Raw genomic sequence first — 9,378 nt, 5'->3', positions numbered from 1 at the left:
AAGCATTATTAAAAGAATTCGCAACTTACCACCAACTAGAAGTTGGTGGTAATTTGCGATTCCTTAATGGCATTTTTTTTCTTTGATACATTGCATTTAAGGAATCGCAAAATTTGCGATTCCTTAAGTGCAATCGCAAAATAAGGAATAGCAATTTTTGCGATTCCTTATTTTGATGCAAAAATGTTTCATACATACCATTTAGGTATTTAGCATTCGCAAAGGCCGAAATTCGCAGAATTTCGGCCTTTGCGAATGCTAAATAGCTTGATACATATGGCCCAAAATGAGAAGGTGCTGGAAGAAAATGCAAACTGGCGGATCTATGACGAAGCATAAGGAGACGTAAAATTGATTAAAAAACAGTTGTTTGAATTCTGCTTTTTAGTGTGTATGGTGCAAAAAATAAAGAAGAAATACATAATTCAATATTATATATATATATATATATATATATATATATATATATATATATATATATATATATATATATATATGTATGTATGTTTGTATATATATATATATATATATATATATATATATATATATATATATATATATATATATATATATATATATATATATATATATATATATATATATATATATAGTAATAATTTAACAACATTGAGCTAAGATTACCGTGAAAGGCAATTGGATGGAAAGACGTTGCAAGAGGTATGAAAATGTATGTGAATGGAAATGCTGGTAACATATTACTCTCTCTGCTGTTAACTAACATGACCAACCAGGAGTTACTATCACGATACATCGGTCAATCAGAGCGCGCATAGGGCACCAGTGGTGCAGTCTCTAAGGCAGTGGTCTTCAAACTTTTTGCTGCGCTCCCCCAGTAAAGAAATGCAATTCATCGAGTGGTGCGCAGTGCTCCCCGGGAACAGGTGCAATACAAGTGCGTAATGGTTTCTCTGGTGGCTTATCACATTGAGCACTGCTTTGGAAAGTTAATCTGGACAGACAGACAGACAGTGGTACTGCCGCTGCTAACCCAGGGAAATCTGAGCATGTAGCTGTGAAGCTGTAAAACTGCCCCTCTCAACTTGGCTCAAAGTAACACGGGTTTCCGATCGCCGTGACATGACCTTTCCAAGGGCAGGGTGTTAGCCCTATGACTGCTCAGCACTCGCAGCTAAGCCCTGGTCGCACAAACATCACCAACTCCATGTGTTCTTGCATTCAAAGGGTAAACACAGAGCATTTCCATTGCGCCTTTTACCTGGACGTTATTGCATTATGACTTGAAATTCTGAGATTTTCTGAAACTTTCCAATGACTTAAAAGGTGTTTTATGGCAAGAACTTTTCATTTGTGTGCCTAAATGTCGGTCATTAGTTCAAAATATTTGGAAATATTTGGAAACCAGACATCTGGTCATTTGCCTAAAATTGTGAGTGGAAAATAGTGACTTATCACCCAGTTGTCATTAAATGGAGGTAACTACAGTATGCTAATTCGATGAAACTGGTCACATATTGCCTATTCTGTTCAAGGGGAGCAATGGCAGTTCTATTGAAATTAGCATCCTAGACTTTATTTTAACACCAGTCCATGTTGTTAAAGTTGACTTTAAAAAAATATAGATTCGGGTTTCTGTCAGTGGAGTCAGTGCGCCACACGCTGAGAAGCTAGTTTCTCGAAGGGGGAGTCATCCATTCATCCACAGATCAGGGACAGCACAGCAGCAGCTGATGATTATTCATTATGGTCCAGATGTGCAAAATAGCAGGTTTGCAATTCCCTAATAGGGCATTTTAGCAATTCTCTATTAGGAAATCCCAAACAGCAATGTACTACAGTGTGTTTAACACTGTTAGCGATTCCCAGTGGGTCGGAATTGAACTACCTCATTAATATGCATGAGGTAGGTCGCAATTTGCGATCCATTGAGAATTGCTAAAAGCACAGGAACGGTGGCCTGCTGGGGACAGCAGACCATCATGACTGTGTTTGCTTTTAAACAAAGCACATTTTTTTTTTAAAATGTAGCCCGTTTTCCTTGGGATGTGTTTCAAGAATAAAAATGAAAAGTTTTCTTTTTATTTATTTTTGAGTAAGCAGTGGTCTACCACTGCCTGCTCTTGAAAACGTATTTGCATACATTCACAAAGGGGAAGGAGTCTCCAGGGGCCCCCTTCCTGTTTTGGAATGGGCTACCACCAGCTTGAAACATTCATACATACCCTTGCGATTCAGAATTAGGGATGTATGCCCTCAAGATGCCCCTTCCTCATACCGAATCGCAAAACCCAAATTGCAATTCGATAACAAGCTACTGAATCACAATGTGGACTTTGTACATCCCCGAATACAGTTTCCCTGACTCAAACACACCGATTCTGCAAATTGGACCATTTTTGACAGGAGAATTTCGTCGTACTTGTTGTGCATCGTTCTTCCTGTGGTCCGTAGAATTACACCAGACTGTTTACAGTGGGTAGTTTAGTCTTTATGAATGGCAAGAACTACATTGAAGCAATTGTAGGTGCTGCTCAGCCATGTTGCCGGGGCTGGGTACCACATTCTTTTTTTTATAAATGTTTGAGAAAAAGATGAGGAAAAAAGATTTTTTTTAGTTGGGGTGTTATGGTCGGTATGGGTGTGTGAGAAGGTGCCTGTGTGTGAAAGGGTGTGTATGAATTTATGAAAGTCATTGTTGTGGATTTGATGTCCGTATAGGTGAGCAAGGTCCTTGTACATGGATTCTGCATGTTGGGTCTGTGCGTTATATTACAGTCTCTATTTATGTGGGGTGTCAGTGTGCCGTTGTTTGTGTGTGGAGAGACGGGTGTATTTGGGGAGGGAAGACTGCATGTATTTGGGAAGGGCGGTATGTGAAATCAAGTGGGATCTCTATATGTGGGGTCTGTGAGTACAGCTTCTTGAGTGTGAGCATCTATGTATGCTGAAAAACACGTGGAGGCAGGGTACACAGGGGCTACCAAGTAGCCTTTCAGGAAATCTTCCATGCGATACTGTGTTCCTATTTTTCGTTCCTCTTCTTCGGGTCAGCTGCTGTGGATACATCTGAACATCAGTTGCCATAATTACTTGAAGTGTTCATGCTCATTCATTGTATTCGACTAAGGTTTTATGTAACAGCTATAAAGGGCGCGAGCTTTGAAAATGTTCCACGTTGCAGTTTGGATAGCATGTGGCGGTTTTTGTGAAAGGCGGAGTTGCCTCTGCTGTCATTCAATCTAGGTTGCACCTTATTTCCCACCACAGCCTGTTCTTCTGCGGCTCTACATACATGGTGCATTGGAATTCTTTAAGAATGAAGGAATAAATGTGCGATAGCTCAGGCCACCACCAATGTCCTGGGGTCATGTTCTGAGATTGCCGTTGGCTTCTGCATTGAGAGCATTGTCAGTGCTACCGGCAATATAGCAGTTGTCTCTTGAAACCCTTTAGCATGTTGCTGCCATGTGGTGGTCTACTTGCTCCACTACACCTTCCTTGTGCCACTTCAGTGCTACCACTGAGAACTCTGAAGAGCTTCCTCGGTACCCAGACTGCAGGCATCCTCTGCCTTCTCATCCCTTGGTCTTGCCATTAAGTAGCATGCAGGTATTGTGGTGCTTGGCACAGTGTTCAAAATGTAAAGCCTGATCCTCTTGGCTTTTGACAGATGGTTCACAATATAAAAGCGCTTGCTATTGCATTTGTCGGAGAGTTCCCAATGTCAACCCACTTCCTATTACATTTGTGAAAGGGTCCACAATGTAAATCTCCTTCCTATGGTGTTTGGCAAAAAGTTCAAAATAAAAACCACTTCCCATTGCGTTTCTCAGAATGTTCACAATGCAAAATCTCTATTGTATTCGCCAGAGCGCCTAATGTAAAGCTCTACCTATGGTTTGACAAGCATTTGGTATTCAACACCTAAGTGCACTTTGGTAATCTGTGAGTTTCCATGTAACATAATACCTGTCTAGAACTGTCAGGATATTTTTAAATGTCTCCTGAGTGGTATTGATGACAATCTGCACCACTCCCCAGAGCACAGCTCTGCCTCTACAAGTGTTCACATGCCAAGCAGAACCCAACAAAAACATGCACTTGCAATGCAATAGGACTCGCATTAGGAAAGTTTGAGCTATTGGTATTGTAAATAACAATTTTTTTATTGATATGTTGGTTTTGAAAATCGCAAAATGAATAGCTTTGTCATTTACAATGCCAATAGTTATAACTTTCGCAAATGTGACACCTATAGCATATGTAATGCAATATGTGTTGTATTTACGTGACTTAAATGTATTGGTATTACAAATAACAATGGCTTTTATTTTTTTTAATAATGAATACTTAAATAAAAGTTATTGTAATTTATAATGGCAATAGCTTACACTTTTGTAAATAACCTTTGTGAAGATTATGTTCAATGTATTTTATTGTGACGAAAATCCAAGAACAGAAGTGAAATATTAACATATTTTTTGTAACATTTGTAATAAAGCTTGAAACATTGAGAGAACATATTTAAATTAGTTGTTGCTGAATGGTTGCACAGGTTGATGCTGTGGTGGTGCTGTGTGATGTTGGGGTAGCGACGAGCAATGCTGTGGCGTTCAGTGATGCTGTGGTAGCGCATAGTGATGTTGTATGTGCCACTGAGTGGTGCTGTGGTGGTGCTGGGTGATGCTGTGGTGATACGATAGATAGATAGAGTGAGTGCGATAGATAGATAGAGTGAGGGCGATAGATAGAGTGAGGGCAATAGATAGATAGAGGGAGGGCGATAGATAGAGGGAGGGCAATAGAGGGAGGGAGGGCGATAGATAGAGTGAGGGCGATAGATAGAGAGAGGGTGATAGATAGATAAAGTGAGGGCGATAGATAGATAGAGTGAGGGCGATAGATAGATAGAGTGAGGGCGATAGATAGAGTAAGGGCGATAGATAAAGTGAGGGCGATAGCTAGAGTGAGGGCGATAGATAGATAGAGTGAGGGAGGGCGATAGATAAAGGGAGGGCGATAGATAGATAGAGGTAGGGCGATAGATGGAGTGAGGGCGATAGATATATAGATAGAGTGAGGGCGATAGATAGATAGATAGAGTGAGGGCGATAGATAGATAGAGTGAGGGCGATAGATAGAGGGAGGGCGATAGATAGAGTGAGGGCGATGGATAGATAGAGTGAGGGCAATAGATAGATAGACAGATAGAGTGAGGTCGATAGATAGATAGACAGATAGATAGAGTGAGGGCAATAGATAGATAGATAGATAGATAGATAGATAGAGTGATGACAATAAATAGAGTGAGTGCGATAGTTGTTATGCTATGTATTGTTATGATATGCCATGCTATGCTACGTTTTGTTATGCTATGCCATGCTGTGCTTTGTTTTGTTATGCTAATCTATGTTTTGTTGTGTTTTGTTATGCTATGCTTTGTTTTGATATGCTTTGTTTTGCTAGGTTATGTTATGCTATGCTATGTTTTGTTGTGCTATGTGTTGTTGTGTTTTTTATGCTATGCTGTTGTGTTGTGTTTTGTTAAGCTATGCTTTGGTATGCTAGGTTTTGTTTTGTTATGCTATGTTATGCTATGTTTTGTTATGCTATGTTATGCTTTGCTATGTTTTGTTATGCTATGCTATGTTTTGTTATGCTATGCTATGTTTTGTTATGCTATGTTTTGTTGTGTTTTGCTATGTTTTGTTATGCTATGCTATGCTATGTTATGATATGCTATGTTTTGTTATGCTATGCTATGTTTTGTTATGCTATGCTATGTTTTGTTATGCTATGCTATGTTTTGTGATGCTATGCTATGTTTTGTTATGCTATGCTTTGTTTTGTTATGCTATACTATGTTTTGTTGTGTTTTGTTATGCTATACTATGTTTTGTTATGCTATGCTTTGTTTGTTTTGCTATGCTATGGTTTGCTATCCTGGTGTGTGGTTGTGTGTGTGGGGGGGTTGTGTGTTTGTGGGGTTGTGTGTGTTGGGGGTTGTGTGTGTGGGGGTTGTGTGTTTAGGGGTTGTGTATGGGGGGGTTGTGTGTGGGGGGTTGTGTGTGTGTGGTTGGGTGTGTGTGTTGTTTCCCGGTATTCTGCTTTTTGTGGTAAACCAATCACATTCTGGGGTACTCCATTAGACTAACACACCTGATAGAAAAGATTTGTAGGGGAAAAGCCCTACACTACAAACACGCTGCAACGACGTGCCTTGAGGATGTGAACAACCTATTATCATCGGAGGGTGATTCCTCAACCCAAAGAAAGGGCAGCTCCTGTTCGGAAAAAATCATCGAGTGTAATCAAGATTATTGGTAAGTAATCGGATCACTCCTTTCTTTTCAGCCAACATGCCAGGACTTGTAGTTTTGTTTTGCCTTTTATTAGTTTGTACATTAAACACCCAGAATGCAAAGTGTTTTTAGTTACAAGCCCGGACAGGGTACAGGTACTGCAGTTGGCAACTCCTGAAATGCAATATTTTGAGATCTCTGAAAACTATGCGGCGTCTGGCACTGAAATGCATGTCTACAGGACACCGTCTTTTGATTTATGGCTTTTATTGTAATAAATCAGTACATTCTGGGAGCTGGTGGGTTGACTATTATTTTGCCTTCTATTCGACTTACACATTTGATAACAATGATTTTAGAGGGAAAACCCAAGACTACAGACATTTTGCCGACATGGTACGCCCTATCAACCCCAGCTGCAACTACTAGCTGAAAAAACATAATCCAATTCGCATTTTTATGCCTTTAAGCACCCCTCTGCAGGTTTGTTGCATCAACCTCAGGGCTTGTCTATTTCTAATTACAAAACCAAATGCAGTTAACAGGGTTATTCTTAAAATCTTAGACATTCATCAGGTCACTTACCGCAAGTGCTTTAATAAGCGGCGTCTCGTCTTTAATGATACCCGAGGCTTCTGTCATTGCAGCCGGCGCGCCCCTTTGAGGCCCTGGACCGCGAGATCTTCGAATGAATGACGAAAGCCTGGGCATGAATGTGGCGCTGAGAGCTGCACAGATGCAAGAGGTGCTGGGCATTGCGGGAAACCTACGGCCCGGCGGCAGGAGCTGATGTGAATTTTAATAAGAGGGGGATGACCCCGCCGGGGCCTCCCCTATTTTTGGCACTGAAAAGCGCCAGATAAGAAAAAAACCAGCAGTGAATAGCAAGTGTTTCAGCAGTTGTGAGCGAAGGACGGGTTACGGACGCTTGGAAGTGCTTGCTTTCCAAGAACCAGGTTTGGAAATGAATAAAAGAGCCAGGTTTCTCTTTACACACTTACTCTGATTCCCATTGATGAATCACTCTGGTTCGTGCTCGGAAAAGGATAGACGGTGGTATTTTGGGCATCAAACAAGAGCCGGGCCGAAAAGCGGAAGTTCGGCAGCATCACGCCTGTTGTCGGGCGGGACTTCCAAACTCTGCGTGAAGCCCGAGCCCATGGCCGAGAGGAGCAGTGGTGACGCGGGGCTCCCATGTCTGAAAGAGAGCCCCGCGTTGGCTGCAGACGTAAGGAGGGCCGCCGATGCACGTGCGGGGCTCCCATGAGCGAAGGATGCCCCGCGTGTGCCAGGTGATGCAGAGATGACACAAGATCCCGGTGAGGTAAGGGGGGGTGGGTGTGTGTGTGTCTGTCTGTGTGTGAGTGTGTGTGTGCATGCGTGCATGCATGTGTGTCTGTGTGTTCATGTGTGTGTGTGTGTGTGTGGGGCTGTGTGTGTGTGTGCACGCATGATTGCGAGAGGCTAACTTGCTCTGGAAGTGGAACAGGAGATGTGCACGGCGAGTGGTTGTACGTGCGCGAACACCCGCTGAAATTGCAGACGGCCCTGCGCATGCCCATCCCCTGTTCCACTTCCAGAGCAAGTCAGTAACAATAGAGGCTTCACTGGACAGCAGCGCTTCGCTCTACTTACACCAGCTCGACCTAAAAAGAGAGAGAGAAAATATGAATATGAATGCACAGCTCTTTGGCATAACTCTCTCTGGTGTTATGCCTCTTATTACATCAAGGTTGTAAGCAAACATTCTCTATTTTCCAGTAAGGAAGTGGCTTGCTATGCAGAGACAGAGCACACAAGAATTTACAATGAATCGTACTCATAAGACGTTTGAATTAATAGAACAACAACAAAGTAAACTTACCAGCCTCAAAATGACAAGCCACGGTTAACTTGAGCCAAGCTGGAAAGAAGTCTATAAGTCTCCAGATAAATAGAAAGACAGGAATCTTCTGCAAAGGATAGGGAACAAGGTAATGGCACAGCAATTTTTTCAAAACCAAATTATAATCCAATAATCATGGTCAGTTGCCAGGCAGAGATATGTGAAAGAGAGGGACAGGAACAGTGAATTAACCCAACAGCAAGTGGAAAACCAATGAGGGGTGGAAAGTTACCAGGCAGCTTACCTTCACCTTTTTGTTTTTGATAAACTTTTTTTTATTATTTGCCATAAAGGTACAACAAGTCACATTGAAAACTGACACCAAGCCCCTGTCTGAGGGGATCTATGACGTTACAACGCGTTATTTTACAACGCAGACCGTTACAACACAATTTTTACAACGCAGGTACCATTACAATGCATGCCATTACAACGCATGTCATTACATAGCAGATACTATTACAACGCATGCCATTACATCGTAAGTATAGGTAAGTATATCTTTTTAAAAAAAATGTAATAAAGTTAATTTAATTAATTTAAATTAATAAATATAATTTAAAAAAATTTAAAACAGTAATTAATTTAATTTAATTTAATTATTGTAATTTAATTAATATTAAAATTGTAATTAATTTAATTTATTTAATTTAATATAATTAAAGAAATTTAATTAATTTAAAAATTGTAAATAATATTATTTAATTTTATAAATTAAATAAATTAAAAAAAATGTAATTCATTTAATTTAATATAAGTAATGTAATTCAATTAATTTTATAATTGTAAATATTGTAATTAATTTAATTTAATTTAATTTAATTAATTTAATTAATTTAATTTATTTAAAGTCATAATACCCCTGTACCCCAAAAACCAAACCCAGCCCTAAAACCTAAAAATACCCCTGTACTCCAAAAACCAAACCCAGCCCTAAAACCTAAAAATACCCCTGTACCCCAAAAACCAAACCCAGCCCTAAAACCTAAAAATACCCCTGTACCCCAAAAACCAAACCCAGCCCTAAAACCTAAAAATACCCCTGTACCCCAAAAACCAAACCCAGCCCTAAAACCTAAAAATACCCCTGTACCCCAAAAACCAAACCTAGCCCTAAAACCTAAAAATACCCCTGTACCCCAAAAACCAAACACAGCCCTAAAACTTAAAAATACCCCTGTACCCCAAAAACCAAACCCAGCCCTAAAACCT

The sequence above is a fragment of the Lissotriton vulgaris genome, chromosome 2_1 (genome assembly GCF_964263255.1).
Source record: "Lissotriton vulgaris chromosome 2_1, aLisVul1.2, whole genome shotgun sequence".
NCBI classification, from domain to species: domain Eukaryota; kingdom Metazoa; phylum Chordata; class Amphibia; order Caudata; family Salamandridae; genus Lissotriton; species Lissotriton vulgaris.
The sequence above is the reverse complement of the archived record's forward strand: the minus strand, read 5'-3'. Positions refer to the sequence as shown.